Below are 17,615 nucleotides of genomic sequence, written 5' to 3' on the forward strand. Positions count from 1 at the left end.
AAGTTGGTCCTCGTTGGCTGTTTATTTTCCTGGCTGATTCGACATGTTGAATCGGCATCGGAGCTCCTCGGTCCATCTGATCATTCTGATTGGCTGTTCAGATACTGCCACCTGCTGTTTCGGAAAGGCATTTCATCTTACGTAGGCGCAGAAGGGATGTCCGTCGGCTGTCAGGTGTCGGTTTGGTGTGTCAGGGTAACTTTGGACACAGACACTGCCGACGTGAGCCAAACACGCAGTCTAGTTTCGGCCCACTAGTTCGTCGGTGTCTGCTTGGTGTGTTCCTGCCTTTACACCTGCACTCTGTGTAGGAATGGCTTCACACAGGAACAAAGCCTTAGGAAACACATGAATATTCACACTGAAGAGAAGTTATTTATATGTGGTCAGTGTGGAAAGAGTTTCATATTTAAAGGGGACCTTAAGGGATATAAGGATTCACTCAAAAGAGAACTGTGGAAAGGGCAGAGGTGTAAAGAGTACCTGAAAACAATTCTTAAATAAAAGTACACATACTTTACAATGAAAAAGACTCTGTTACAAGATAAAAGTGACCAATTCTATGACAATTTGAGTAAAAGTCTTGGAGTATCTGATTTTAACTGTACTTAAGTATTTTACTCATGCTGAGTTTAGGCTTGAAGATGCACTAGTCCACGACACTAGTCCAGAAATGCCAGTGAAAATAAGAAAAAGTTGGGAAAGTGTCTGATATTCTAGGGTAGTCCCTCCATCAGAATCAGAAATCAGAATCAGAAAGAGCTTTATTGCCAGGTATGTTGCTTACACATACTAGGAATTTGTTTTAGTGACAGAAGCTCCACAGTGCAACAGAGTGACAGCGACAAGACAAGACACATAATAAAAAGAATAAAATAATATACAAAATTACAAGATAGACAAATTGCAAAAAAAGCAAAAACAATATATAATAAAGAAAATTGTATGTACAGTTATGTGTGCAAATTGAAATTTAAATAAGTGTTTTAAGTAATAATGTGTAATAGTGTTGTGTTCCGGTTTGTCAAGTGTTCATGAGATGGATTGCTTGAGGGAAGAAACTGTTCCTGTGTCTGGTCGTTCTGGTGCTCAGGGCTCTGTAGCGTCGACCAGATGGCAACAGTTCAAAGAGGGAGTGTGCTGGATGTGAGGGGTCCAGAGTGATCTTCTGTGCCCTTTTTCTCACTCTGGATAAGTACAGTTCTTGGAGAGTGGGGAGGGTTGTGCCAATGATTCGCTCAGCAGACCGGACTACCCTATGTAGTCTTCTGAGGTCAGATTTGGTAGCTGAGCTGAACCAGACGGTAATTGAAGTGCAAAGGATGGATTCGATGATGGCAGAGTAGAACGGTTTCAGCAGCTCCTGTGGCAGGTTGAACTTCCTCAGCTGGCGAAGGAAGTACAACCTCTGCTGGGCCTTTTTCACAATGGACTCGATGTGGTTGTCCCACTTCAGGTCCTGGGAGATGGTGGTGCCCAGGAACCTGAATGACTCCACTGCAGTCACAGTGCTGTTCATGATGCTGAGTGGAGGGAGAGCAGGGGGGTTTCTCCTGAAGTCCATGATCATCTCCACTGTCTTGAGCGTGTTGAGCTCCAGGTTGTTAAGACTGCACCAGACAGCCAGCTGTTCAACCTCCAGTCTGTAAGCAGACTCATCACTGTCCCGGATGAGGCCGATCAGTGTGGTGTCATCCGCAAACTTCAGCAGCTTGACAGAGGGGTCTTTAGAGGTGCAGTCATTGGTGTAGAGGGAGAAGAGCAGTGGGGAGAGGACACAGCCCTGAGGGGCGCCGGTGCTGATGGAGCGGGTGCTGGATGAGAATTTTCCCAGCCTCACTAGCTGCTGCCTGTCTTTCAGGAAGCTGGTGATCCACAGACAGACAGAGGTGGGCACGGAGAGCTGAGTTAATTTGGGCTGGAGGAGTGATGGGATGATGGTGTTAAAAGCAGAGCTGAAGTCCACAAACAGGATCCTCACATAAGTCCCTGGTCTGTCCAGATGCTGGAGAACATAATGCAGTCCCATATTGACTGCATCATCCACAGACCTGTTTGCTCGGTAAGCAAACTGCAGGGGATCCAGTAAGGCTCCAGTGATGTCCTTCAGATAAGCCAGAACCAGTCTTTCAAATGACTTCATGGCCACAGATGTTAGAGCCAAAGGTCTGTAGTCATTTAGTCCAGTAATTTTAAGTTTCTTTGGGACGGGGATGATGGTGGAGCGTTTGAAGCATGAGGGGACTTCGCACAGCTCCAGTGATCTGTTGAAGATCTGTGTGAAGATGTGGGCCAGCTGGTCAGCGCAGGTTTTCAGACAGGCTGGTGAAACGCTGTCTGGGCCTGGTGCCTTTCTTCTCGTTCTTTCTGAAGACCTGGCGCACGCCATCTTCACTGAACTGAATTGTAGGTGTGGGGGAGACGGAGGTTGTTGGAGATGTGAATGGTGATTTTTTTTTTTTTCTTTTCAAACCTGCAATAAAACCCATTCAGATCGTCTGCCAGTCATTGATTCGCCACAGAGCTGGGGGATGGTGTCTTGTAGTTGGTGATGTCTTTCCACACTGAAGCTGTGTCATTAGAAGAGAACTGATTCCGAAGTTTATCAGAATAATTCCTCTTTGCCACTCTGATCTCCTTTTCCAGTGTGTATTTGGCCTGTTTGTACAAGACTCTGTCCCCATTTCTGCATCTTCTTTGTCCTGACGGAGCTGGCTGAGTTTTGCAGTGAACCAGGGTTTGTCGTTATTGTAAGTTAAATGAGTCTTTGTAGGAATGCACAAATCCTCACAGAAACTGATATATGAAGTTACAGTCTCTGTGAGCACGTCCAGATCGGTGGCAGCAGCTTCAAAAACACTCCAATCAGTCCATTCGAAACAGGCTTGTAAAGCCCGCTCTGTTTCGGTGGTCCATCTCTTTACAGTCTTTGCTACAGGTTTAGCTGATTTCAGTTTCTGCCTGTAGGTCGGTATGAGATGAACTAGACAGTGATCAGAGAGCCCCAAAGCTGCCCGTGGGACAGAGTGACATGCATCCTTTATTGCTGTGTAACAATGGTCGAGTATATTACTGTCTCTGGTGGGACAAGTAACATGCTGTCTGTATTTAGGCAGTTCACGTGAGAGAATCGCTTTATTAAAGTCCCCAAGAATGATTAGAACAGAGTCCGGGTGTTGTTGCTCGCTCTCTGTGATCATATCAGCGAGTATCTGTAAAACTGAGCTCACGTGCGCTTGCGGAGGAATGTAGACGCTCACCAGAATGAATGAGCAAAACTCCCGCGGCGAATAGAACGGCTTGCAGTTAATGAAGAGTGTTTCAAGATCTGGACAGCACATCTTCTTTAACACAGTTACATCTGAACACCACCTTTCATTGATGTAAAAGCACGTCCCGCCGCCGCGTGATTTCCCCGTTGATTCTGCGTCGCGATCTGAACTTAACACGCTGTCCGGAATGGCGTCGTTCAGCCAGGTTTCCGTGAAGCACAGAGCAGCCGAGTTCGAAAAATCCTTATTTGTTTGGGAGAGCAGAAGGAGTTCGTCCATTTTGTTGGGCAGAGAGCGGAGATTCGGCAGATGGATGCTAGGCAGTGCCGTTCTTAATCCGCGCTGTCTGAGCTTCACGAGGGCGCCGGCGCGCTTTCCCCGTCTGCCTGCCTGAAGCGTCTAAACAGCGCTGCCGCTCCGCCGACTACAACATTCAACAAAACATCTGAATAATCGAAATCTGGAAAAAGATTTTGTGGTGTGTACTGCCGTATGTTCAGCAGTTCATCCCTGGCGGCGCCATCTTGGAATATTTACACATGATAATCAAGTTTCCATCTCTCAGAGTCTTTCAGACTCTGAGCACTATTTATTTCTCCTAACACTTTATTCAGAGATTTTGTCAGTTTAATTGGATTTATAGTCATGCCTGATTCTGCAAATTTCATCATTACTTTATATTTTTCTATGTTTTTCCTACTCACGTGTTCCTCCTTTCCACTGTCCATAAATGATCCTTGACTATTAGCTTTCTTACTTTTCTACAGAAGAGGATTAGGGCCAAGCGATAAAAAATAAAAAACATCCGAGTTTTTAAATTTTGAGGAAAAAGTCGAAATAAAATGTTGAGAATAAACTCAGAGAACGAGAAAAGTCGTTAAATTCCGAGAATAAATTCATTCAATTATGAAAAAAAGTCGTTAAATTATGAGAAAAAAACTCGTTCAATTCCGAGAAAAAAGCTGTTAAATTATGTGAAAAAAAGGACAAATAAAATGTTGAGAATAACACACTCGATGCGTGTCATACGGAAGAGGTAGTGTCGTGTTCGTTGCATAGAGGACATGACAGAATTTGACTTAGTGTTTGACTTAGGATGACTTAGTGAAGCTTTATTTTAGACTTTCTTTCAATAACAAAGAAATTCTATCAGCTTTAGCTAATTAAACCAAATAATAATTAGCATATGAACTTTACAAAGAATTTGCAAGCGACTGGGTCTTTTTAGAAGAAAAAAACAGTCCAATTTGCGCGATGTACTTGCTTTTGTCCAGCATGAAATAACAACTAGTGGACAAATGCAAGGTTATCGCTGGCTTCACCTACGCACGATTCATCGAGGTTTCGTGGTTTCCCAGGATACCATTAGACACATTATTAAACTTGTTGATCCTGAAGGTGTGCAGTGTCGACGAAGGAGACACTTGAGAAGATACCAGTACAGCTGCGCTGGCCCAAATGCACTCTGGCATATGAACAGTTATGACAAACTAAAACCATAAGGCAGTGCCATTAATGGGTGTATAGATGGTTACTGTGATGGCCCACGATGCGGCCACACATCAGTGAGCGGTAACACACACACACATACACACACCCATGCGTAAGCATTAATTATTTTAATTATTTATTTATTTTTTTTGATCGTTCGACACATTTATTATGTGAATCCTTTTTCCATATATTCAGTAATAAGACACAGATTCGGTGTACTTTTCATTCAGAATACTTTAATTAAATATCAGTGCATGTTAACTAGTTGGAGTGCACACAATTTATTTTACTATGCTGTATATTTCTGTTAATATTGGTTTCTTTTGAGTTTAAGTTACCGTCGTGTGGGGCTGCGTGGAGAATAGCGGAGATTTCCGAACTTCTGTCGTGGGGTCTGTCTTTTACCAATGGACCGATGAATTATAGGGGTGGTTGAGTTGTTTAGTTGGCATTTCTTTTTCATTATTCATTTCATAATGTTATTTTGGTTTAGTTTTCTTGACCAGATTTATATTTAATCTTTATTTTCAATCATTTAATTAGTTTGTTTGCTTTTTTATTGTACTTTGTAATCTTGTTGTTTTTGTTTCCCCTTTTGTGTGTACTGTGGACTAGTCCAATTGTATAAATGTGTCTCCATTGTTTCATTAGTTGGGTCAGTTCAGTTTGTTATGGCTTCAGTTATTTGATTTCAGTTTTGTTCTGTTGACCTCTTTTATTAGGCCTAAATTGTTGATTTATTTTTGATTTCTCTCTATTTTGGTAAATGCTGCGTTTGGATTCATTAAAAGAATATTTTTTGGAAAACTTGTTTTTTTTTCCTATGCCCTATTATTTTTGACTGCTGGGTCCCTCACAGTTACAGTCATTTTATTCTATGGATGGAGGCGTACACAACCAACAACGACCCTAAAGTAATAGCCAGCTACTTCCACATCTTCAGGATCAACAAGTTTAATAATGCGTCTAATGGTATCCTGGGAAACCACAAAACCTCGATTTAACGACTTTTTTCTCGGAATTGAAAGAGTTTTTTCCTCATAATTTAACGAATTTGTACTTGTAATTTAATGACTTTTTTCTCATAATTTAATGTTTATTCTCAACATTTTAATCATTAAATCAAAAAGGCATTTTCATTAGCAAAATCATTAGCAGAATCATTAGCAAAAAGGCATTTCACACCACTCTCTTCTTAACGAACCTGAACACAGAACATTAATTGCTTAAGCCTCAGAGTAGCCCTCGGCCGGCTCCTCTTCAACTCGCTCGGTCAGCTGCACCTCGCTTTCCTGAACGAGCTCTGCTTCAACTTGATCTGCCACCATCACCATGGCTTGGTCTGCCACCTGAGTGCCTGAGTGGTCTGCCATTGGTGCCGTGTTTTCTTCTCCATTGCCTGTCTCCTGCTCATCTGCACCACAAGCACGTCTCGCATCCGCAGGCTCGATGGACTGAAGGAATCCATCCACGTTAACCTTCATATCAAAAAGTGCAGACTGCAGAAAGTGGTCTTCTATGGCCTCTGCGTCATTAAACATACTGCTTGAGGTTGCATCTCTCACACCTGTGCGTCAGAGAGTTCTCCATGAACTGCCTCTGCTTGAACTGGCAGCTGGCACACTCGCACTGTATAATAACCTTGATGCCCTTTATTGTGGCACTGAAAAGCGCCTTTGATCCATCGCCGCCTCCTCCTCCCTCTGGCACTTCTAAATCGTCTATCTGCTTAATGGCACTTGTCGGCCCAGTACACAGGCGGATACTCCTGTCCCTCTCTCTCTTGTGGACAGCTCCTTGAAAGAATACGACTTTCCATTCTCCGCCTGGCTGACGAATCTGTACCACAACGTCACGCTAATCTTGCCTGTCCCGTCGACGATCACCACTTCTTTCAGCTCACAGTCCGAGCCGTTGACCGTCACAATTCTGCTCAAGCTGCCACCAAGTCGGACCTTCAACAGACCTCTCCCACCTGTAGAAACCAACCACAAACAAAGCGTTACTTTTCCATCCAGGTCATTCACCAACTGTACAGACTCAAGGTTGGGCTCTGAAAGCTCTGCAATAGAGTATGGGGGCGTGACATAAGGGTTCTAGCGCCGCAATGGCTGATGGGAAAAATCGGCATATTGTGAGGCCACTTGCTCTGACGTGCCGCCTAAGTTTTAGTCATGGGAAGAACCTGCTGTGTTGTTGGATGTACTGTCCGTTCACACAATCGATGTGGAAGAAAAATAGACAACAGTCTTTCTTTTTATTGTTTTCCGGCCTGGAAACAAAATTGAGGGAGTCATGTGTCTGATGTAACAAAGCGGAGGCGGATGGCCTGGATATCTGCCATAAGACACACGGACATACATTTCGCAGAGATCCCAAGATCACTTAAAGTGTATTTCAGGCATTTTCATTCAAGTAAGTTTATAAACCTCACTTAGCAAATGATTGTTCTCATTTTGTTCTGTTGCCGAGAGGAGTAGTCATAGGTTCCTCTACATTTTGTAACTAAGCACTATTCTATCTACATTGCAGCAAAGTGAGCAAGCTAAGTTAGGCTAGTTCAAATAAAGTGCGCTGAATTTGATCAAAACAGAGCACTCAGCTGAGCCACTCAGATATTACGAGGTGTAACCCAGCCAGAATTAGAGAGCTATTTTTGATAACTGTGACTGTAACAGATGCAAAACCCTCTAAGTACTGTCTGAAATTTTCTTCTAAAATTAGCATTTTTATCAAGCTCATATGTTTATGTTCAGTTATTTAACTTTAATGGCAATGAAAATGACCTATTAATTGCCATTAAAGTGAAATTACTGAACCGAAAGATAAGAGCTTGAAAAAAATGCTAATTTTAGAAGAAAATTATAGATGGCACTTAGAGGCTTTTGCATCTGAAGTCTTCATAATAAATAAATAAATAAAAATAAACAAATATTACATTATAACATAATGTGTAGTATTGTATAACATTACATATAGTATTTCCACTGTTGATTGCAATAATTTGTTTCAACCGATACTTGTAAGGACATTTCACCTCCAGGCAGCCCTTTCCACTTGCCTGGAAAATCCAGCCTCACCACTGTACCAGCAGATGAGTCCGGTTGGCCATTGAATCAATTTCTAAGGCGGAGCAAATCCGAGCAAACAGGAAGCAGAGTAAACCAATCAGAGAAGGGCGGATATGATGTTAGCAAAGCGACAAGAGTCAACAGCGAAAAGTAAATAAACGGCCTGGGCAAGCACAATAGTTTTTTGGCAAGCACGGAGAGTAGTTTAACATGGCTAGCGCTAGAGAAAGCGACGTTAATGACTTGTGTTGTTTTTGCAGTAAGAATTTGAGAATACATGGTGTTATTGCCAATTGTGTGTGTGTGTGTGTGACGTATCAGGCCATCAAGCTGTTCAATAAACTGTTTAAAACATACAGTCACCCGATCAGTGCTGAGATTCTAGATGGCATAGACAAAGATGTAATGAATCTTGACAAACTGAGGACAGAATCGAAACTGTCTCGTGTCCCTCTCCCGCTCACCTGCTCGTGCTGGGATCAGCAGCGGCGCGGGTGACACAACGAGCCTCTTTACAGATGTCAAACAAACCAAAGAAGCTCTTTAATGCTTTTGTGCTCGCTTGAATGAGATTCGCCATGTATTTTGAACACAATGAAGCGAGAATGGACGAGCACAAGCTTCATTAGAGACGCGAGCAGTCTCTGTTTCTCTCAAAACATCATCCAATATTTAAATGTACACTTCTAATGCATTCTTGTGATCGAATCTTGTCGATTCGCTGGAGTGTTTTAATTTAAAAAGGCTAAAAAGAAGCTGCTTTAAGAGAAATGGTATGGTCTGCTCTGCTCGATATTGAAGGGACTTTCGCCGCACTAGAGTGACGCCGTTAGCGTCACTGAAATAAATGTATCTGATTTGTCGGTACGGTTTGGAGTTGACTCGAGGCGCGACGGATGGCAGACTGACATATCTTGTAGAATATATATCCGTCTGGCCTTGCCAGGCAACCTTTCCACAGCATTCACACATAGTCAGGCCATCCGCTGATGCTCCGATTTCAGGGAAGCTGCTGTTAATTATGAAGTTTGTGTGAGATGCAGCTGTGGATTCAGTGTAGGCCTTTCTAGCATCCCCCTCATGACTGATACCCCATCTGGTTTGGACAGTTGATATTGTGTGCTGTGCGTGCGGGTAACACACCTGCTTCAAAACTGTGTGGGATGGCCGCTCCAGAGAGGTGGTATATACAACATGCATTTTTGATGCTGTAATTCTTCCACTTCTGTAATCATCCCACGCAGACGACAGATTGCCTGGTTTATTCTTCTACAGCGGCTGCCTGCTCGTCCATCACACATACAGCATTCATGTTCTTCCCACAGGCCAGCAGGACAGCAGACAGGTAACTGGCATCTATGCTTTCATCATACAGGGATTTTGCCAGGCATTGAGGTAAAGCAGAGGATGGTGCAGAAGCTGTGTGTTGTGTGTATTGTGCATAGTACTTCTCCATCCCTGACAAACCAACGGCCTTGCTATGGTGCAGTAACGTATCAAGTAGTGGTGATAAATCTTCAAGATTACCTGGAGGGGTTTTCCGTTTCTGTGCCTGACTCCTTATGGCTGGTGCTGTGGACTGTGTATTCATTTGCTGGTCTAATGTCTTCCTTTGTGCAACTGAGGAGGTGTAGTCGATCCTATATCCCACTTCGGGGTGAATCTTGCTCAAGTTGCTGGCACATCAGTGACCGTCTTTGTGCTGCAAATTCGAACTGTTGCCTCCAACTTAAACAAGAGAGCACCAACATGAGTAGAGGTCTCAGTTACCCCTGCCATGCAGGTACAATGGGCACATTTTGTCAGGTCATTACATTGTTTAGAGCATAATAAAAATTTTGAAAAATTATATTTTATTCATATGTCATATCCTCTGTAGAGGACATTGGGACTTTAAAAAGTCCTGTTTTTTAAAAAAAATAAAAAGACATGAATAGACATGAAAAGGCAAAAACAGTGGGATTTTTGTTTTAATCACAAATCAGTTTTCATTTTTTTATTCCAAACTTTATATAATTTTAAATGACTCTCAACAATGTTATGAAAGATATTTTTAAAAAACATTTTTCTTAATGCAAAATGTGTAAAATGGCCATAAACAAGTTTTTCCCTTATATACAATGTATTTATAAACTGTATCTAATTTGCTTATTAATGTGTTTTGGGGCAACGTACAATGAACAAATAAGTGCAAAAATTAGAGTAATAATTAGCAAGATTTTCATAATATCTAATATTTAATAAGAATTTTGATATATAATGTTTTCTCTATTCATTTGTTGTGTCTCCCAAAATGTGTAATAAACATGATTTAATTCCTGGTGTCCTCTACATTGGACTTGACATGTATGAAATCGACGCCCTGTTTCAGAAGGTCATATTTTGATTTGAAGCCCCACAACATTTTCCTGAGATGCTGATGTAACTACAAAATATTATCATTTTCCATAAGGGTGTTACACTTGATCACTAAATTAATGTCATTCATTTTTAAAGATCAAGGAGAGGGAGTGGTCATGGTGAAACATCCAATCATTTGTTATCTCTGAAAAGCTCTGAACATGCTCTGTACAGGACATCCTTCCTGTAATGTCTCAGAGAAATCGTCCATAAAATGTCCATAAAAACACCATAGCTGGTAGTCAGGAAGATATTATATAAATCTGATTAAATATTGTGTAAAGATGCATGTTTCACTAATCACAGGTAGGTAAGTAAGATGATACACACCTTTGTACGAACGACGGTGTTTTCACAACTCGGTGGTTTGAAAGCTTCCAAGTCATGGACCCAGCCATTTGTGAATTGAACGTGGGCTTCCATAGATTTAAAATTACGAAACTGAGCCTCGGTATAAGCACTCACACCACAGACTAAATATACAAAAATATCTGGAAATGTCAGAGGAGGTAAATCGATGGGGGTCTCGACTACATTCTCTTGCAGGCACCTCATACGGATCCAGATTTCCAATCAATGGCATCTTTTCCAGGTACCGTTTTCTTGCGTCCGGTAGAAGTTTGTCTCTGTATAGTACATGTCGTTCTTTTAATTGACTTTTCAACATAGTTTTACAGATATTTTCATGTTGGCCTCACAATATGGCAGCGCCCTCTTGTTTACGTCCCAGAATGCACTGCACAGTGACGTCAGTTGCCAAGCTCTATACTTTTTGCAATATAGTGTATATTATATATTATGTTATGTTACATTGTTTTGAACCACTATATAAAGGTTCTTCTCATTTGCATTAAAGTGAAATAACTGAACGTATTAGCTTCATAAAAAATTTAATCTTTGAAGAAAATTTCATGTGGATTTTAGAGGGTTTTGCATCTGAACTCTTCTTTTATTACTTTTTATTGGATCACCTAAAACCTACTATGAAACTGTGTCCTGTTCTAATTAATTATGCAGTCATCACAGATTGTGTTTATGTTTGTATGCTATACAGCAGAAGAACAGAACAATGTGGGCCAGAGCTGTTTGGAAGGAATGTAATGCTGAAATGGAAGACGTTATACAATCCTGTTGGGTGAAGAATGGTTTTGCAAGCAGCAATTATCGGGGCCAAACACCAAAAGCAGCCTAGACAAATACAAAAAAAAAACATTATAAATAATAATAAAAAAAAACATTTTGCATTACATACACACACAAATTAATTTTGCATTACTTTGGATATGTAATTATGTTGAGTTATATGCTGTTTTTATTCGTACAGGAACTGTAAAAGATTTGATAACAAAAAATGTCTAATTCCTCATACACTGAACCACATCGAAACTGTGACCCTAAAAAAGAGCACCGAATCATTACCCCCAGTATGTATATGTATATATATATATATAATTAATATACGTGCATAATAATGGCTTTCAGATAACAGAAAGGATTGTGAAAACTACGATTTTACAACCACTGCTGAATTGAGTTGTCCCGAGGAAGAGAAGTTTTCTGAGAAGAGGCAGACAAAAAAAGAGCTACCCTGACTATGAAATGGGTTGGTAGCAGTGTTGCCAACTTGGCGACTTTGTCGCTAGATTTAGCGACTTTTCAGACCCCTTTAGCGACAATTTTTCAAAAAAGCACCTAGCGACAAATCTAGCGACTTTTTGGACAAACCTCAGTAACTTTTCAAATGTCACCAGCACTGTCCTGTGAGCACGAGGTCTTGCTTTCCCGCTGCCGTCATTGAGTGGCTGAGAGGAGCAGCAGCACCATTGAGTGCACGGCATCTGACAGACGTGAATGAGCGAGTAGGCTACATACGAGCACACAGTGTTGCCACGGACCAAACACTATTTCTGATTCTCCTTTGTTTTATATTTAAAGAATTTAGTTTGATGGTTTTGATTTCCATTTTTCTCGTGTGCTTATTATCACTTATTTTACTCACTATCACAGAGCTTTAGTTCATCCAGTTTCCGAACTCTCTGAATTCATGTAATTTACAAATGTATAAAAATGTCATTCATTATATGATACGCGTTTTGTTGCCGGACAAAAATTTTTTTTTTTTAAATAATAAAAAAAAAATAAAATATATATATATATATATATATATATATATATATATATATATATATATATATATATATGAGAACAGCTTTATTTGACATTCGGCTATATTATATTATATTGTATTAAAATACAGTAGGCTATGTGAGCACGGATTAGGAGAGAAAACACATTAGGCAGGCAGAATGCAACCGACGTGATGACGTCACGAATATGCTAATTTACCTATGACGTCATCTAGCGACATTTAGCGACTTTTTGGGCAGGCTTTAGCTACTTTCCTTTGAAAATAGTTGGCAACAGTGGTTGGTAGTTTACTTTTAACAATCTTATTGTGCTATCATGTTTAAGTAGCTACCCAGCTAACACACGACGTAACAGTTACGTAATGTATTCGTACTTTTTGGTAATTTCATGACTTACTAACTGACAACGTAACTACGACGTCGCATGCCAGTAATTTCATTACCTTCAGATTACCATCTCACAACGTCGTCAGTACGTTCTCCTAACGTTATAAGATTACCCAGAACGTTCCAGATACGTCCTCTATTCGTAATATATTGGTAATTCCATGACTTACTAGTAACGTAACTACAACGTTGTATGCCCGTAATAATATTACCATCAAATTACCATATCACAACGTCGTAAGTACGTTCTCCAAACGTTACAATATTACCAAGGACGTTCCAGATACGTCCTCTATTCGTAATATAATGGTCATTCCATGACTTACTGGCAACGTAGCAGCAACGTCATGTGCTCGTAATTTCATTACCATCATTTACACATTCTTTATATGTTATTATTACCAGAATTTGCAATATAAAACGTGAAATTAAATGTCAGACACAAGACTGAAATGTCCCCTTAAGAAAAAAAATGTTTCTTTTCACCAAATCAGAGTATGGATGACTGCTTTTTATATATAGTGACGTGACATACAGCGCGCGCCTCCACAAATGTAGTGCGCGCGTGCCCACAGTATGTTGATAAGAGTGTAAAGTTAATTTTTCTGAGAGAAGAATTTATTTTTCCGAGGTGACAACGAATAAATGGCTTTTATAAAAATGTATAAAGTTAACTTTGGAAAGACGCAAAACCTTTTTTTATTGTTATGTTTACGTTAGTGCAGGTGGACGTTAGAGTTGCCATGGCAACCGGGAAAACATTCAAGCTGCTGGAAAGGACAGCGTCGACGTTTCTCCGTGTTTCTCGTCAGTTTTATAGCAATAAAGTTCAACAACTGCGTCAGATTGGTTAAGTAACATTACCCACAGTCTACTTTAAGTACTTTTGTTAATATTTTTACCTTTGTGATTTCCTTGATCGTCTGAAATATATGTTATGCAAAATGTTACGTTAGCATAGCATATGTTTTTAATGATACTGAGAGCAAAACGTCTTGAATGCTTTTATTTTATGTTTCGCTGTAGGCTATATGTTTTTATTTATAGTTTGAGTGTATTTCATTATTTTTATTTGGAGTTTTGTTCATGTTCTGTGTGTTTTTCAAAATAAATTAATTCATTTCGAGTCTGCATTCATCGTTCACAGCTGTAGGAATAGCCTTTACATTAGTTTGGGCAAATGAGGACATAAATTAGGTTAAACTACTGCATGTCCGCCCATAGAAAAATAAATAAATATAAGAATTACCAACTGATGACCAACACACAACTATTGATACACAACGTTGCCACGACGTCGCAGTTACTAACTGGCAACGTCACAAAGTTACGTTGTGGCGACGTATAGGCACCTTTCACTTTTCCGGTTGCGCCACGACGAAAGTTTGGTCACCAAATTACGTTGCAGTTACGTAACAGTCACGTATTTTGGTTAGCTGGGTAGCTAGCACTATTATCTTATCAAAACTTAAATGGCCCCCAGCTGAGAAAATGTTTTTGTTCAAAGCTGAACAGCGCCCCTTACCGTAAAACAATGAAAACACAGATTGCCCAAAAGATAATGTAAATAAGTTACCTTTCTGCACTTGCTTTTATGTTGGACAACAACATTTACAGTAGCTGGAAAGAAAATCACAAAAATGCTGGACATTGAAAATTCATACTTTAGTCTGGTAAATTTCTTCAGAATAAAATCTATATTTTACGCTGACAAACACTAGGGCTGCGTCCGAAAACTGGAAAATGCTGCCTTCTGAGGACACATTTCAAGGTATTAAGGCATCAAGGCACGTCCGAATCCAATGTTAGCTTCACTTCCTGTCTCATGAGATACCTTCCTCAGATCGATTTTTGAAGGAAGCATAGATGTATCCTTAGCTGCCTTTGATATCCCACAATCCTGTGCTTTCCATTCTGTGACAGTTGAGCTAGAAAAATAAAGATGGCGTCCAAAAGTTGCGTTTGCTGCTCAGTTTGTGTGTAAATGTACGATTTTGACCAACATATTTCAATTTTGATATCATTTTTATCGAGAAATTACTACTGTAGTAATTAAATATTTTTTTTAGTTCTCACCAAAGGCCACGCTATATTGCTGTAGATCATTAAACTGTTACGCTGCCTCAGAAGTCTGTCCGAAATCAGTTTCGTGAGGTGCCTTCTTGGACAAACGCTGCCGTACAAGTCATTCTCTTATAAGACAGCTACCTAGCTTTACCTGTTGGTAGTAGTATTGTTGCTGTTTTAATACATTTCTTAAGAACACAGGGGTTAAAGCAAAAAAAAATCCTGAGCCTAAACTTTTTTTTCCTTCAAACTAACTACATAGGCCTACCTGCAAACTCAAAAGAGGTTAAAAAGGTGATGCATACAAACTAAGTTGTGGGGGGTCTAGGCGCATCATCCCCCATGAGAAAATTGTGATTTTAACATTTAAACGAAGTGTTTTGGTGCACTCTGACAAGAAAATAAATGGAAAAAAAATTCAAGGTAAAAAAAATAAAAAATTATATGGGGTAGAGTTTTTATATATATTATATATATACATATATATATATATATATATATATATATATATATATCAGTGGCGTGCAGTGGTGTTCTGAAATGAGGAGGCACATTTTTATATGATTCAATGTAAATTAATGTGCATTACTCTTAAAGTTGACACATCTTCCTTCTTAAATGAACATTACTTTACAGTACATCAAAAAAAAGAAAAAAAAAGAAACCAAATACAATTCTATTTTGTAATTTTACATTAACAATGTAATATTCTATATATCAAAATCTCAAAATCTCTCAAGTCAATCTCTAGTGTTTTAAGCATTTCTACATTCATTCCAAAATAATAACTAAAGGCAATAATAATTTAAACAATATATTTTATTTGTGTGTTGCGGTTTTTCTTTTTAATTGTCAACCTAGGATATTTTGGATCATCAGTCATGCTCCATTACCACCGTCTGTCACAGACACGAATTGTAGTTTTAATTTCACCAAGCTGATTGCACAAAAAACCCTGCAGTCATCATGTTTTCAGTCCATTTCAAGTTTGATTTTGTCGTGACATAAAGCGGTGATATCTAACTGTGATCTGTTTACTTACTTTTCAATTAGTCTTCCGATTGACGCCATCATTTGTCAGTCAAACTGACGCGCGGAACACTCACGTCAACGAGAGGCGGGATTTATCGCACAAACCAATCATATCCAATCATAACCAATTACATCCAATGATAGCGCGATGGAGACATTGCCTCCTCTCACGTGACTTTCCCCCATTCATTCTCAATTACCCCCCACAAAACCCACCGCACGCCGGGGGTCTGATGACTTAATATGGTTTCCTATGAGAGGAAAGGGAGGCGTGACTCCATAGACTGTAAAGCATGACTCCTCTGTGTAACTTCACCTGCGGGTGTCGCTGTTGGGCAGCGTTCCTTAACAAATACGTGTGACTTGCGCTCTTTTTAATGTCATAATTTGTAATATTTGTGTTGTTTTATATATAATATGGATTATTTTCTCATCCTATTTTTTTGAGGAGGCACTGCCTCCCTTGCCTACTCGGAGGAAACGCCCCTGATATATATATATATATATATATATATATATATATATATATATATATATATATATATATATATATATAAGTATACTGACACTAGGGCTGGGCATTGACACAAATTTCACATTTGGATTCGATTTCGATTCAGGAGCTTGCAATTTGATTTTGATTTTGATTTGATTATTTGGGGCCTATAAGGTTAAGTATGGCAAATTTCCTCAAAGAAAAAAATCTCTCTCAACTAATGCTGTAAACAGGAGCAACAGAACAACGTAAGACACACCATAACAGCTCAAAAGTACTATATTGTATGATTATTACTATAGATGACCTCCCTGATGGTGAGGTGAATGAATGTGAAGCAGCAGCTGTTGCTGTGACACCCAAGCTTATCAGCAAACAAGTACGTAACAAGTTTCTGTCTTTTAATAGTGCTTACGTCTGTCTTGAGGTCATCATGTCATTCACTAAGTGCCAACAGCTTGAAAATGCTCTTAACAATAGCATGCATTTATTTAGATCATTAGAACTGTTCTTTTCATCTTCTCTCTTCGGCTCTTGTCAACGGAGCACAGTGAAAGGGAGATTGTATCGGCTCATTGTAATTAGTGAACGTTTTGTAGAGAAATGAAAACAGGTCGCACCACGACAATTATTTGCACTTGCACAAAGTAAATTTAGGGAGAACAAAATGTTCACAATTTCGAGCCTTGCTTACTATCTGTCATATTGTGACTTCACCATTTCCAGTGGAGGATGTTTGAATGATTATTACTGCAGGTCAACAGTTAAGGGGCAGCCTTAGAAAGAATTCTCAACTACAGTCCTAGACTTAAGAAATCTTGGCCAAGGCATTATTTTCCCCCATTCCCCCATTATTAATAAGTTTTAATAAAGGCTGTTTTCTCTTCCCCTGCAGAATGTGCCCAGAAAGTTCAGAAGAATGTGATTTCTGTTTGGGGTTCGTTAAACATTTTTTTTAGCTGAGCTTAAATTAAATTGTAAAAAAACAGGAAAACAGGTGAATCTCAACATAACACCGACTGTTACGTAACAGTCGGGATCATTAAAGGATTACTCCACTTTTAAATAAACTTTTGCTGATAATTTACTCACCCCTATGTCATCCAAGATGTCCATGTCTTTCTTTCTTCAGTCGAAAAGAAATGAAGGTTTTTGATGTAAACATTCTAGGATTTTTCTCCATATCATTCATTTCAATGGGCACCAAACGGTTGAAGGTCCAAATGGCAGTTTCAGTGCAGCTTCAAAG

At 39.6% G+C, this 17,615-nt stretch overlaps 1 protein-coding gene across 1 annotated transcript in view; it reads left to right on the forward strand.

Moving 5' to 3' along the window:
* LOC137005779 (gastrula zinc finger protein XlCGF57.1-like) overlaps positions 1-17,615 on the forward strand; it is a 576,742-nt gene that overhangs the window by 466,119 nt on the left and 93,008 nt on the right. The gene's annotated exons all lie outside the window — the stretch shown is intronic.

This window comes from Chanodichthys erythropterus, chromosome 3, assembly GCF_024489055.1.
Source record: "Chanodichthys erythropterus isolate Z2021 chromosome 3, ASM2448905v1, whole genome shotgun sequence".
Classification (NCBI taxonomy): Eukaryota; Metazoa; Chordata; class Actinopteri; order Cypriniformes; family Xenocyprididae; genus Chanodichthys; species Chanodichthys erythropterus.